This window comes from Neoarius graeffei, chromosome 4 (genome assembly GCF_027579695.1).
Source record: "Neoarius graeffei isolate fNeoGra1 chromosome 4, fNeoGra1.pri, whole genome shotgun sequence".
NCBI lineage: Eukaryota > Metazoa > Chordata > Actinopteri > Siluriformes > Ariidae > Neoarius > Neoarius graeffei.
The window spans coordinates 15,319,105-15,334,034 of record NC_083572.1 but is presented as its reverse complement, the minus strand read 5'-3'; the positions used below and the strand labels follow the sequence as shown (position 1 = coordinate 15,334,034).

General features: G+C 41.7%; 1 protein-coding gene across 1 annotated transcript in view; it reads left to right on the top strand.

The window, feature by feature from the left end:
- prkcaa (protein kinase C, alpha, a) overlaps positions 1-14,930 on the top strand; it is a 517,863-nt gene that overhangs the window by 392,560 nt on the left and 110,373 nt on the right. The gene's annotated exons all lie outside the window — the stretch shown is intronic.

Sequence of the window (14,930 nt, the reverse complement as noted above, 5' to 3'; positions counted from 1 at the left end):
AACATGACTGGGTATAAAAAGAGCATCTTGGAGTGGCAGTGGCTCTCAGAAGTAAAGATGGGAAGAGGATCACCAATCCCCCTAATTCTGCACCGACAAATAGTGGAGCAATATCAGAAAGGAGTTCGACAGTGTAAAATTGCAAAGAGTTTGAACATATCATCATCTACAGTGCATAATATCATCAAAAGATTCAGAGAATCTGGAAGAATCTCTGTGCGTAAGGGTCAAGGCCGGAAAACCATACCGGGTGCCCGTGATCTTCGGGCCCTTAGACGGCACTGCATCACATACAGGCATGCTTCTGTATTGGAAATCACAAAATGGGCTCAGGAATATTTCCAGAGAACATTATCTGTGAACACAATTCACCGTGCCGTCCGCCGTTGCCAGCTAAAACTCTATAGTTCAAAGAAGAAGCCGTATCTAAACACGATCCAGAAGCGCAGACGTCTTCTCTGGGCCAAGGCTCATTTAAAATGGACTGTGGCAAAGTGGAAAACTGTTCTGTGGTCAGACAAATCAAAATTTGAAGTTCTTTATGGAAATCAGGGACGCCGTGTCATTCGGACTAAAGAGGAGAAGGACGACTCGAGTTGTTATCAGCGCTCAGTTCAGAAGCCTGCATCTCTGATGGTATTGGGTTGCATTAGTGCGTGTGGCATGGGCAGCTTACACATCTGGAAAGACACCATCAATGCTGAAAGGTATATCCAGGTTCTAGAGCAACATATGCTCCCATCCAGACGACGTCTCTTTCAGGGAAGACCTTGCATTTTCCAACATGACAATGCCAAACCACATACTGCATCAATTACAGCATCATCGCTGCGTAGAAGAAGGGTCCGGGTACTGAACTGGCCAGCCTGCAGTCCAGATCTTTCACCCATAGAAAACATTTGGCGCATCATAAAACGGGAGATACGACAAAAAAGACCTAAGACAGTTGAGCAACTAGAATCCTACATTAGACAAGAATGGGTTAACATTCCTATCCCTAAACTTGAGCAACTTGTCTCCTCAGTCCCCAGACGTTTACAGACTGTTGTAAAGAGAAAAGGGGATGTCTCACAGTGGTAAACATGGCCTTGTCCCAATTTTTTTGAGATGTGGTGTTGTCATGAAATTTAAAATCACTTAATTTTTCTCTTTAAATGATACATGTTCTCAGTTTAAACATTTGATATGTCATCTATGTTCTTTTCTGAATAAAATATGGAATTTTGAAACTTCCACATCATTGCATTCCGTTTTTATTTACAATTTGTACTTTGTCCCAACTTTTTTGGAATCGGGGTTGTATTTTGCATGTGCCTTCTCAGTTTACTCTTGATGATGTATTATGAATGTGTCAACAAATGAATTAGTTTCAATGCACACAAAATCTAAGGAGTACTTCAATAAGTGTTTGTCAGCGACAGGCTGCGTAAATCTACAGTCTGGGCTAGAAAGAAATCAGCCCAACCCTCTACTTTATACCATTATGTGTATTTTTACTGGCAACCATTAAAGGTGCTGTTATCCAAAACAATCCACTTTAAACTGCTTGTTAACAAATAAGCAAGTATGATGATACAGATGTCAAAAATTGAGCTTTATTTCTATATTTATATTAGGGCTGTCAGTCAATTAATATATTTTAATCGTGATTAATCACATTACTGTTCTAAATATACCTGAAAGGGATACTTTTCATTTATGGGGAGTTTTTGGGGAGTGGACGAATCTGCTTGCTTTATGGAAATGTAGGCTATGTGGCCAGGTCAGGAAGGATAAGGCTGTACACAGCAAAAATTACGTTTGTGGGTATTTTATTCCCCCACTGCATTTAAAAATAAAGCAACGTTAACGTTATCATTTTGAGGGTTTAGCGCAATTAAGTGTGAACAAAACAATATAGTCTCTTCCTCTAGTTCTGTCCTTAACATCCAGCCTCAAACTATGCAATAAACTAAACTAAACAAACTCGGTGATGTGGACTGTGGACAACAGTAGTGGCTATCTTTAAATAAAGAAAATAAAAACCCAAAAGCTGCAAAGTAAAATGCAGCAACTCACTGGTAAATATACAGTACATTCATGAGCAAAAGAGCGTGAGTTGGCCTAGTGGTTAGCGTGTCCACATTCTCGACCGGGAGATTGCAAGTTCTACTTGCAGTCGGGTCATACCAAAGACCATCATAAAAATGGTACCTACTACCATCTGGCAAGGCACGCTGCAATACAGATGCGAGTGGGGAAGCCAAACTCTCATGGCTACCAGAGGACTAAGCCCCCCCACCCCACATCCCCACACACTGTAACCCTAGCTGTTGTAGGTATATGTATGGGCAATTGGTCTTAAGTGATCAATCTCATTAAATCAGTCTCATTAAATCATTAAATTAGTCTCATCTCATCTCATTATCTGTAGCCGCTTTATCCTGTTCTACAGGGTCACAGGCGAGCTGGAGCCTATCCCAGCTGACTACGGGCGAAAGGCGGGGTACACCCCGGACAAGTCGCCAGGTCATCACAGGGCTGACACATAGACACAGACAACCATTCACACTCACATTCACACCTACGGTCAATTTAGAGTCACCAGTTAACCTAATCTGCATGTCTTTGGACTGTGGGGGAAACCGGAGCACCCGGAGGAAACCCACGCGGACACGGGGAGAACATGCAAACTCCGCACAGAAAGGCCCTCGCCGGCCACGGGGCTCGAACCCAGGACCTTCTTGCTGTGAGGCGACAGCGCTAACCACTACACCACCGTGCCGCCCAGTCTCATTAGTAATACCATTAATTTTGGTGCTTAATAATAAATTATCAAACAGCTAAATTATGGCATATTCCAAATTATTATGATCACTTCCAATGCAGCAATGTATCACTTTCCAAGCTACATAAAGCTACAGCCAATGGTACACGGAAGGCAATTTGGAATTCTTTGAGATTGGGTGACTTCAAGTATATAGAAGCAACACAGACACAGTTTAACAATTAATTGAATTTATTATAACAATGATAAAAATGAGTAATAGCAGTTGAAATATTCAAATACGATCAGCAGCAAACAGTGAGTTATGTGTGTATATGGGAGCGTGTGTGTGTGTGTGTGTGTGTGTGTGTGTGTGTGTGTGTGTGGCCTCGTGGCCCGAACAAAGGACTAGCCTTGGTTGCTAGCTAAGACAATGGAATGTTATCTAAGGTGTGTTTGTGTTGGGGGAGGTGAGACTACCTCATGGCTTGCCTTGAGACAAAATAATTAGCCGGGGCAGCTAACCCACTAGCTTATAACATTACTAAATCCACTGAAATCTTGATGAGGTCAAAATATGTGTAATAATGAAATTAAAGGATGTTAGAAAGGATAGAGAAGCATGCAACAGCCTATCTATAAAAAAACAACTGAGAGAACATAGAACAATGATCAATTCACACTCTAAGTATCTACAGTGTGCACAATTAAACAATTCCTGAGTTTAAATTCATACTACTTCATAAAGCTAATTCCTAAGACTAGTCTTTTTGCCCAAAAATGCCAGTCTTACTTCCAGTATCTTGCTTATGTAAGATTATGGAGATGTTCTGAAACTTCTGGAGTCCACCGGAGCACGTGGGTCATTTCCGTGGAAAAGCAGAGGAGGATCTTTGGTCTGAACTTCAGCGTTCATGAGGAAAAGTCTCTGATCAAACAATGTCCACAGTGCTTTAGTCAGAAGGAATCCGGTCGCTTCTAACTTTTAATAAAAACCGGTTGTAACTCAATCTGAGTTAGATCGCACGATTTTGGAAGTTTACCGTGGCCAGTGGTAAATGAAAATGTGCTGAATTCTTACTTGCAAAGCAGACGTCTTGGTTTTAAATGTTCTGGTGAGCGGGCCTCTTTATGTCTGTAGAACGCACCGGTCTGCGGCGAGATTCACAGCACCAAAGAGAAAGACGGAAGTGTTGCTCAGTTACTTATGGCTTCATGGAGGATGTGACGTAGGAAATTCCGCCCAGGCGTGACGTAGGTCATCGCGGAAGTTGGTTGATGGGATTTGTAGTGTTTAGAGAGACGGGCTGTTGTACCTACTGTATAGGCGAGAGGCCGAGGGCAAGATATCTATACGCCTTAAAGAGTTGGTTAGTACTGGGACAGGGGGCTGCCTGGGAAGACCAGATTCTGGCGTGAGAGGGACTTTGACCTTTGACATGAGCAAAAACTGCATTTATAAACACTTTTACATAACCCTCAAATTTCTTAGAATAAAACAAACTCTCACTCCAGGGTGCAGCCTGCCCACTGACACACACACACACACACACACACACCCCTGGACCTTAACACATCATCTTTTCTCCCCTCTGGACCATCAAGAGCATATAAAAATACACAAATTTTATGTAAACAGTCAGAATGCAACAATATAAGTTAATTCTGTACATAAGTGCACTTTATCATGACTTACGCCAACCAGCTGCTGGCTACATTGCTCGCTCACACTATGTCACTTCCTGATTTCCCAAACTATGGGGGAGGGACACAGAACACGCATGCATTAATCGCACGTCAAAAAATTAGTGGCGTTAAAAAGAATTTGCATGAACGCATTTTTATCGTGTTCACTTCGACAGCCTTAATGGCCCATGTACACAAACCTGCACTGTCAAGCGTATAATGCAAAGTGTATACTGATGTTTTTTTTTTTCTTTTTTTTTATCCCCTGCCCAAACAAAGTTAGGCAGGGGATATAGAAACAGGTTCCGTCCGTTTGTCCGTCCGGTCACGTTTTCATTTCTGGGCCATTGGTTTAAAACTACTGAAGATATCTCCATGAAACTTTGTATACATATGTGACCCCTCACCGAATCCAGGGACACATGTCGGCCGAAACGAATCCGAGATAATCGCAAAAGAAGCATTTTTTTTTCGAAATTTGTGATTTTTGTTTTTTTCCATCATGTGCAAGTTGAGATCTTGAAGAATGCAATCAGTATTTCAGATAATAGATTGTTTTGTTGGAAAAGCATACATTTTTGTTGCAAATTGTCTCGTTTTTGTCAGGACTGTAGCCTGCTGGGGGGTGTGGGTAAATTACCATATGGGCCATTCACATGATGATTTAAGTCTTTTGTTGTTGTTTTTTTCGCGAATCAGCTGTATGATACGAGTTGAGCGCATGGCTACTTAGCTGCATATGGGCGTGTGATTTCACTATGGAATGAGTTACTAAACAGAGCGCAGAGGAGCTGACACACCGCGAAGCAAACAGACACACGGTATTTACATCGGAGATAACCATTTCTAGCAAAAAAAACGCAACCTCGTTTTCCAGATTGAATGGAATACTTGAATGATCGGATGATACACGGACCGTTCTAGGATTACATTCCATCGGAGGCATTGGTGTGTGCAAGGCGCCGTTTCTCTTTCTGATGGGGTAAGTTTATTAATCTAAGGCTGTGTGGTTATTTTTGCATGTAACGGAGAGTGTTGTGGTTCGGTTAAGCCTAGGTCACAACCGGACGTACGATTTTTTGGCCGTGCGATTTTTGGCGTTTCCCAAATCGCTGCGTTTTTTTTTTTTTTTTTTTTTGTTCACAGAGAAAGACGTGCGTTGGCCGTAAGTTTGTCTTGCAACCTGAAACAAACGTAAGCGCCCGTAGAGTTTGTTTGACATGACAAAGAACCTCTGTGGCCGGTCTGTGGCTTGAAAATCAGCACGTCACACGTGCGCTCTCGTGCGTTTCTTGCGCGCTCTCGTGCGTTTCTTGCGTTTTTTGCATGTAGACCGGCCGTAGGAGCACATACTGTACTGTACTCGGTTGTGACCGAGGCTTTACGTGAAACTAGCATTGTGTTAGTTGTGTCATCATTGTGCTATCTTTCTTTCTTACAGTGTGAGTAATTTTTCAACCACAAAACGTTAAAGTATACTTTAGGACTTATTTTTGTACTTCATAATTGTGTTGGGCATACTTTGCATGGAAGGAAAATTGACGTGGTGATCTTTGTTTACATGAAAGTAGCATCGTGCTAGCTAGTAGGGGGTAGGGCTTTCCTAATGTCATGCAAATGAGCACCATTATGTGCCCGCCCTACACCCAGAGTAGCTGAGATGGAAAACTTTAAGGGCGATTTTCTCCCTTTCCTGTTTTAAGAAGTATACACTTTCAAAAGGCCACACATTCTTCAAATATTGTCAGATCTCCACATGGAAGGCATCATTGGAAAGCTTAGAAACTGTACTTTCTGAATCTGTCAATAACTCAAAATGCCCCCGGGCAGACATGTGTCCCTGGATTCTGTTTTCTGACACATATGAAACAACATGTGAACTGGTGCCTTTTGCTATTTTGGATTTTTTGAAAAAGTATTTTTCAAATTTTCACATCATAAATAGATTTTGACTTAATTTCCAAGAGCAATGTTTGTTTCCGGAGCATATATCCAAAACTATTCATGATACGGATTTGAAACTTGGTATACATGTTAACAGGGTGATGTAGATACTAGGGATGTCCCGATCCGATCACGTGATCGGAAATCGGGCCCGATCACATGGTTTCAGACTCGATCGGAATCGGGCATTGCCTCCCGATCAGGGATCGGATATATATCTATATAATATATTCTCATTTTTAACACATCAATAACTATGCGTTGGCACAGAGTGAGACCAGACCTCTTGTCTCAACACAGCAACATCAACGCATGCGGCATGACATCACTTTGTAGCGGAGACGCTATTGGTTATTGGCTGCCTGTTGCTGGCAAAGTTGAACACGGAAGCAGTTCGAAGCGGAAAGCAAAGCATGAGATCATTTTTTTTTTCGTTGGATGACAAAAGAAACGGGCTCAAACCTGAAAGGGTAGAAATGCTTGTTTTAATCAAGAAAAACGTTCATTTCCTTAATTGAAATTACTGTACACCACTGTGAGATGCGTTCTTAAAAGCAAATTACCGGCACTGTGGCACTTTATATTTTTTATTTGTTTACATTCCTGCCAGGTATTTTAAGGTTATTTTTTAAAATTTGTTATTTATTGTTCAAACTGCCTCACGTAAGTGCTCTGTTTGCTAACAGAGTTGTTGGATGTTAAAATAAGGTGTTAAATAAAAAATGAGGAACATCCTGGATCCGTTTCTTTCCTCGTCTTTATTTTTTATGGATTATAAGAAGTATCGGATCGGGACTCGGTATCGGCAGATACTCAAAATCAAATGATCGGTATCGGATCAGAGGGCAAAAAAACCTGATCGGGACATCCCTAGTAGATACACTACCGTTCAAAAGTTTGGGGTCACTTTGAAATTTCCTTATTTTTGAAAGAAAAGCAGTGTTCTTTTCAATGAAGATCACTTTAAACTAATCAGAAATGCACTCTATACATTGCTAATGTGCTAAATGACTATTCTAGCTGCAAATGTCTGGTTTTTGGTGCAATATCTCCATAGGTGTATAGAGGCCCATTTCCAGCAACTCTCACTCCAGTGTTCTAATGGTACAATGTGTTTGCTCATTGCCTCAGAAGGCTAATGGATGATTAGAAAACCCTTGTACAATCATGTTAGCACAGCTGAAAACAGTTGAGCTCTTTAGAGAAGCTATAAAACTGACCTTCCTTTGAGCAGATTGAGTTTCTGGAGCATCACATTTGTGGGGTCGATTAAATGCTCAAAATGGCCAGAAAAATGTCTTGACTATATTTTCTATTCATTTTACGACTTATGGTGGTAAATAAAAGTGTGACTTTTCATGGAAAACACAAAATTGTCTGGGTGACCCCAAACCTTTGAACGGTACTGTATGCTTTTTCATACTAAGCAATTTGAGAAATTTAAATTTTTCATGTTTCCATGGAAACAATTTCAGACTCTCAGGTTAGTCTTAAGGGTAGGTTTTGTTTCCGAAGCAGAACTTGAAAACTGAGTGGTATGGTCTTGAAAGTTGGTATATGTGTTGATTAAGTAATGTATATGTGCCTTTTGATACTCAGAAATGTGAGAAATTTTAATTTTTAGCTCACCTGGACCAAAGGTCCGTTGGGCTCATGCCATGGGCTGCTGAGGTCAGTGTAAAGAGGTAGGGTTGGTTTCCTGCAGCAGAACTTGAAAAATGTGACAAATAATATCTTGAAACTTGGTATATAGTTGGTATATAAGGCGGGGGATATAGATGACTCTTCTTGTTTTGTTTTTTTGTCTTCAGTAAACATTTCCTGGAGGTGCGTCTTAGCCTGGTAAATACGGCAAATTATGCTCTTGAAAGATCTTGCAGATTTGTTATAAGACATCGATTGAAGGCTTGGGTTTGTGAAGCCATTTTAATACAAGCAGCAGCAAATCAAAGGCATAGTCCTGTAAGTTTTATTTTTCTTTCAGCACTCAAAGATCATTTTCTTCGAATTTTCTCAGAACTGTAGATGTGTCTTGTTGATCCAGCTCTTTCTGAAGCAAACTCACGCTCTCATTTAAAACACACCCTTCATCTCTTTCTCTTTCTCTTTTGTTCAATGTCTTGCACACACTGCGCGCACACACACACACATTATATATATCCAGCAGCAACTTGACAAGAAGGTCATGATGTATCACAAAGAATCGTGTCTGATCCAATGACGAAAGCACCAATTTAACACATTTAGTAATGGAGCTAACGGTCATGTATATGTATTGATTTGAAAGGCTCCATCATCATTATTCCATCAGCCACGAGATGATACATTATTGATTAATGTATTGTCTTCTGAACAGAAAACAGTGATGTGGGTTCAAATCATGACCTTGGACGTGTGACATTCCCCATCTTTATAGCTGTGATACAGCAGAATGTTCCATTCAGCACATTAAAACACGTCCCATGTAGACGTTATGGTGTTTTCTTCCTTGAGGAGTCATGTTGCTGACAGATGGACAAGACCTGAGGCTGAGCAGAGCATCAGTCTTCTTCCACTGAGTCCTTGAGGAACACGCCGGACACTTATTTGGTCTTCCCCAGTCCTCTCCAGAGCACTTGTGCCCTTAGGCAAAGGCAACTCAAAACTAGAAAATATTCCTGGAATGACAGATCCAGAAGGAATGGTGCTTCGAAAGCTATACAAATTAATAGAGCATTAGCAATGCCACTTCCGAAGGTCTTGAATCGACAAACGCAAAAAAAAAGTGTGTAATTATACAATATAAAAAAAAAAAAGATTACACATAAACAAAGATTGATTCATGTAATATTGTATGATGGAGTAACTGCATCATTATACAAGCATACACCCTATGGCTATTCAGTGACCTCCATTAATATTGGCACTCTTCATAAAAATGACCAGAATCTTTTTGTTTTTTTCCATTTATCTGGCCTGAGTTGCAGTGTATCCAGAACACTGGACACAAAGGGGAATCCACCCTGGATGGGACACCAATCCATTTTAAGTGGCATCATGAGTTCTGCCATACACTATATGGGTGTTTGTGTGAATACTGAGAAATTTGGGGTGGGCAATTTGGTAAAAATGAAGTATGTTGGGTTTTGGTGTAAATACTGCCAAATGATAGTAGCACATCCCAAGTGAAAGGTACACAGCAGAGCCGCACTCAAACACTTTTTAAAATTTTTCAGTAGACAACACTAATGTGTGTAGATACATCTCGTAGATGCGCTGGGACACATCGTTGGTGATGTTTGCTGAGATCCTCAGGTGTTTTGGGTCTCACAACATCAGACACCCTCCCTCAGGCGACCCAGCCGGGGTTGATCAGGCCCCGACTTGTGTCCCGGCATTATTGGCCCACTTCTCTGACCTTTTGATCCAAATCCACCTCGAGGCTTTCTCCGCAGCCTCTGAGGTGGACTTGATGGCTCTCCTCTTTGCTGCTCCTGTGATGCTGAGCAGGATGTAGATCTTGCACAGAGAGCGGGCAGCAAAGCCTCTGCACCCCACCTCGACTGGCTCACAGCGAGCTTTCCAGCCCCTCCTCTGGCACACCTCAATGAGCTCCCAATACTTGAGCCGCTTGCACTCATTGGCCTCTTCCATGCGGTCCTCCCAAGGGACTGTCAGCTCCAGTAAGAGGACCTGCTTGGAAGATGCAGATGTTAGCACCACATCTGGTCTCAGGGATGTTGGTGTTATGATCTCCGGGAACTTGAGCCGTCTGACATCCATCATTTTGTGAGATGTCAACTATGTGACAGATAGACCAGCTACTATCTATTTTTTGTGTACCCTCTCCTTTAAAGTCAAAATCAAATGGCTTGTTGGTGAGAATTTGGCTTCATCAGTAGACACTGTCAGTGGAATTGTAGCCTGAACTGCAGTATCCAGCAGCATTGGCAATGCTAAATCTACCTTAAATTAGATGCCATATCGTTGGCGTCAAATAGTTGACAAATTTAGGCCTTATTGGCTTGCCACGTCCATTTGTACCAACCTATTATCTCCCAGGGTCATGTGAAGGGAGTGAGCTGCCACTTTGTTTCATCATACTGACTACTTACCACAGTTAATCATGCAGATGTAATCACCGTCACATAGTTGACACGTAAAAAAAGGTATGCTTCAATTTTTACACACTCAACGCCACACAAAAAACATACCAAAAGCAGTACACACGATCATGTGTATGAGGTGTTTTTCTGTTGCCCTGCCAGATAACGAGGCAGGCGAACCTTGTATCTGAGTAACCGTGGCAACTCTGGGGCTGAATTCAGCACCATCACATAGTTGACCGCAAGTTCGTAGGACACCTACTTTGGCTGAGCTGCAGTCGAAATGATTAAAAGGTGCATCATTGGGCGGCACAGTGGTGTAGTGGTTAGCACGGTCTCCTCACAGCAAGAAGGTTCTGGGTTCGAACCCAGCGGCCGGCGAAGGCCTTTCTGTGTGGAGTTTGCATGTTCTTCCCGTGTCTGCGTGGGTTTCCCCCACAGTCCAAAGACATGCGGTTAGGTTAATATGGGACGGCCTTGGGCTGGGGTGCCCTTGAGCGAGGCACCTAACTCCCAACTGCTCCCCGGGTGCTGTTAGCATGGCTGCCCACTGCTCTGGGTATGTGTGTGTGTTCACTGCTTCAGATGGGTTCAATGCAGAGAGGAAATTTCATAAGTGTGTGATGAATAAAGTTGTGCTTTCTTTTCCTTTCATTTAAGCACACTCGTATCCATGCCATGCACAGAAAGTAATCTTGTTTGCTGGCTTTCAGTGGAGAAATAACACTGTTAGTTCAGACCAAGGTTGCAGGTGGGAGAAACCAAGTTGGCCATCGTCACCTCAGAGAGGTCTGCTGAATTTGTCACAGTAGGCCCCAGGGAGTTCTTGCTGTAGGTACGGTACAGGTTTTAGATCTTTCCACTTTACACAGGCCGAGAGACGGCTCTGAGACACAAATTTCTCAGTATTCACAGAAACACTCATACACGCCGTTATGCCAGGATACTAAAACCCAACATTTGGTTGCCTCTACCTGGAGGTTAAGACTTGACCATAATTGAATCTTTCAGTAGGATACTGAACCAAAGATATTTTTCCAAATCAACTCAAAAATGGTTGAAGAACAGGAATTTAATGCTTTGCGATTGCCATCAAAGTCTCCAGATTTATAAATTGTGATCTGACTGCACAGAGAAATGGTCCAAGTATTGTCCAACATTGTTAGACAATACAGGAAGAGATCCTGCTAGTATTATTCTCCACTAAATATTAATTTAAGTCGCCATCAAAAATGAATGGGTGCCAATTATGAAACCTGGGTTTTAAGGGCAAAAATATTTGAGTAAATTTCTAGAATTCCCATATGCTTCAACTGAAATATCGTGCAATGTATGTGTTATTCTTTATACCAGTATTCAATTAAAAGTCACTGAGGTCCAGTTATTAAATTTTGTCCAAGTAGAAGGTCCGACCCGAAGTCCAGCTTGTGTCTTATAGCCTTCCCCTATGTCCACATTTTCATATGGTTTCAACAATATTTATTGTTAATTTCCAATGCAGGAAATGAACTGAGTGCACAACTATCTCTTTTACCATAAATAAAAGTCGTCCCAGGAAAATAAATTCAAGGCCTTTATTTCAGATTAAAGAAAACAGAAACCTCAGAATAAAATAAATAAAAAAGTGCAAACAGAGTGGAATAACTCCTTTTTCTCTTAAATTAAAGAGGTCCCAACCCTGAAGAATTGAAGGCCTACAGTGGTGCTTGAAAGTTTGTGAACCCTTTAGAATTTTCTACATTTCTGCATTAATATGACCTAAAACAACATCAGATTTTCACACAAGCCCTAAAAGTAGATAAAGAGAACCAAGTTAAACAAATGAGACAAAAATATTATACTTGGTCATTTATTTATTGAGGAAAATGATCCAATATTACATATCTGTGAGTGGCAAAAGTATGTGAACCTTTGCTTTCAGTATCTGGTGTGAGCCCCTTGTGCAGCAATAACTGCAACTAAACGTTTCCAGTCACTGTTGATCAGTCCCGCACACCAGCTTGGAGGAATTTTAGCCCATTCCTCCATACAGAACAGCTTCAACTCTGGGATGTTGGTGGGTTTCCTCACATGAACTGCTCACTTCAGGTCCTTCCACAACATTTTGATTGGATTAAGATCAAGACTTTGACTTGGCCATTCCAAAACATTAACTTTATTCTTCTTTAACCATTCTTTGATAGAACGACTTGTGTGCTTAGGGTCGTTGCCTTGCTGCATGACCCACCTTCTCTTGAGATTCAGTTCATGGACAGATGTCCTGACATTTTCCTTTAGAATTTGCTGGGATAATTCAGAATTCATTGTTCCATCAATGATGGCAAGCCGTCCTGGCCCAGATGCAGCAAAACAGGCCCAAACCATGACACTACCATCACCATGTTTCACAGATGGGATAAGGTTCTTATGCTGGAATGCGGTGTTTTCCTTTTTCCAAACATAACACTTCTCATTTAAACCAAAAAGTTCTATTTTGGTCTCATCCATCCACAAAACATTTTTCTAATAGCCTTCTGGCTTGTCCACGTGATCTTTAGCAAACTGCAGATGAGCCACAATGTTCTTTTTGGAGAGCAGTGGCTTTCTCCTTGCAACCCTACCATGCACACCATTGTTGTTCAGTGTTCTCCTGATGGTGGACTCATGAACATTAACATTAGTCAGTGTGAAAGAGGCCTTCAGTTGCTTAGAAGTTACCCTGGGGTCGTTTGTGACCTCGCCGACTATTACACGCCTTGCTCTTGGCGTGGTCTTTGTTGGTCGACCACTCCTGGAGAGGGTAACAATGGTCTTGAATTTCCTCCATTTGTACACAATCTGTCTGACTGTGGATTGGTGGAGTCCAAACTCTTTAGAGATGGTTTTGTAACCTTTTCCAGCCTGATGAGCATCAACAATGCTTTTTCTGAGGTCCTCAGAAATCTCCTTTGTTTGTACCATGATACACTTCCACAAACATGTGTTGTGAAGATCAGACTTTGATAGATCCCTGTTCTTTAAATAAAACAGGGTGCCCACTCACACCTGATTGTCATCCCATTGATTGAAAACACCTGATTCTAATTTCACCTTCAAATCAACTGCTAATGCTAGATGTTCATATACTTTTGCCACTCACAGATATGTAATATTGGATCATTTTCCTCAATAAATAAATGACCAAGTATAATATTTTTGTCTCATTTGTTTAACTGGGTTCTCTTTATCTACTTTTAGGACTTGTGTGAAAATCTGATGATGTTTTAGGTCATATTTATGCAGAAATAGAGAAAATTCTAAAGGGTTCACAAACCTTCAAGCACCACTGTACACTTCAAGTAAAAAAGTCAACTCAGAAAACATTAACTAAAAAGTGCAAACAGAGCATTGACTTCACATTTTCTCTTTGTTCTTAAAATAAGGAGGTCCCAGCCTAAAAAAATGAGGGCCTACTTTTCAAGAAAAAAAAAGTCCACATCTTCAGAAAACAAGTGGCTTTTTTGGGGGGGGGAATGCAAACAGAACATTTTTCTTTGAATTTTTCTCTTTTAATTCTTCTTCTTTTACTTTTCTTAATGAGAAAAATGGGCATGTGGCTGACCTGCCAGTAATTTAAATCTTGGTTGGAATGGAGTTAGTGCCATTCTCATGCAGATATGTAGGTGTTCATTGTTGAGCCTAGAACGGTACTTGGTTTTGACAATGTTCATAGTGGAAAAAGCTGACTCACAGCTGTAAGTCAATCCAAACATAGTCAAGGTGTGCAGTGTTCCTTTGGTTAGACCAGGAAACACACTCTCATCAGGCCAAGTTTACATTAGACCGTATCTGTCTCGTTTTCTAGGCGGATGCACTGTCCGTTTACATTAAATCGCCTGGAAACGCCGGGAAACGGGAATCCGCCAGGGTCCACGTATTCAATCCAGATCGTGTCTGGTCCGGTGCTGTGTAAACATTGAGAATACGCGGATACGCTGTGCTGAGCTCTAGCTGGCGTCGTCATTGGACAACGTCACTGTGACATCCACCTTCCTGATTCGCTGGCGTTGGTCATGTGACGCGACTGCTGAAAAACGGCGCAGACTTCCGCCTTGTATCACCTTTCATTAAAGAGTATAAAAGTATGAAAATACTGCAAATACTGATGCAAATACTGCCCATTGTGTAGTTATGATTGTCTTTAGGCTTGCCATCCTTCCACTTGCAAGTGGTAAGTGATATGCACTAGGATCACACACACAGCGGCCCAGTCCCGAATCACTGCTCGTGCGCTATACTCGCGCGCTCTGTGAGCTGCGCAGGGCCGGAGTGCGCACCCTCCAGAGGGCACTCGCTGTTCAGGGCGGAGTGATTTGGAGCGCAGGATGCCTGCGGAGCCAAGCGTATCCGTGTATTGGTGTTGCTGTGTGCACGCAAATCGTGTATTGGTGTTGCTGTGTGCACGCTAATCGTTTTAAAAACGTTAATCTGATGATCCGCTGATACGGTCT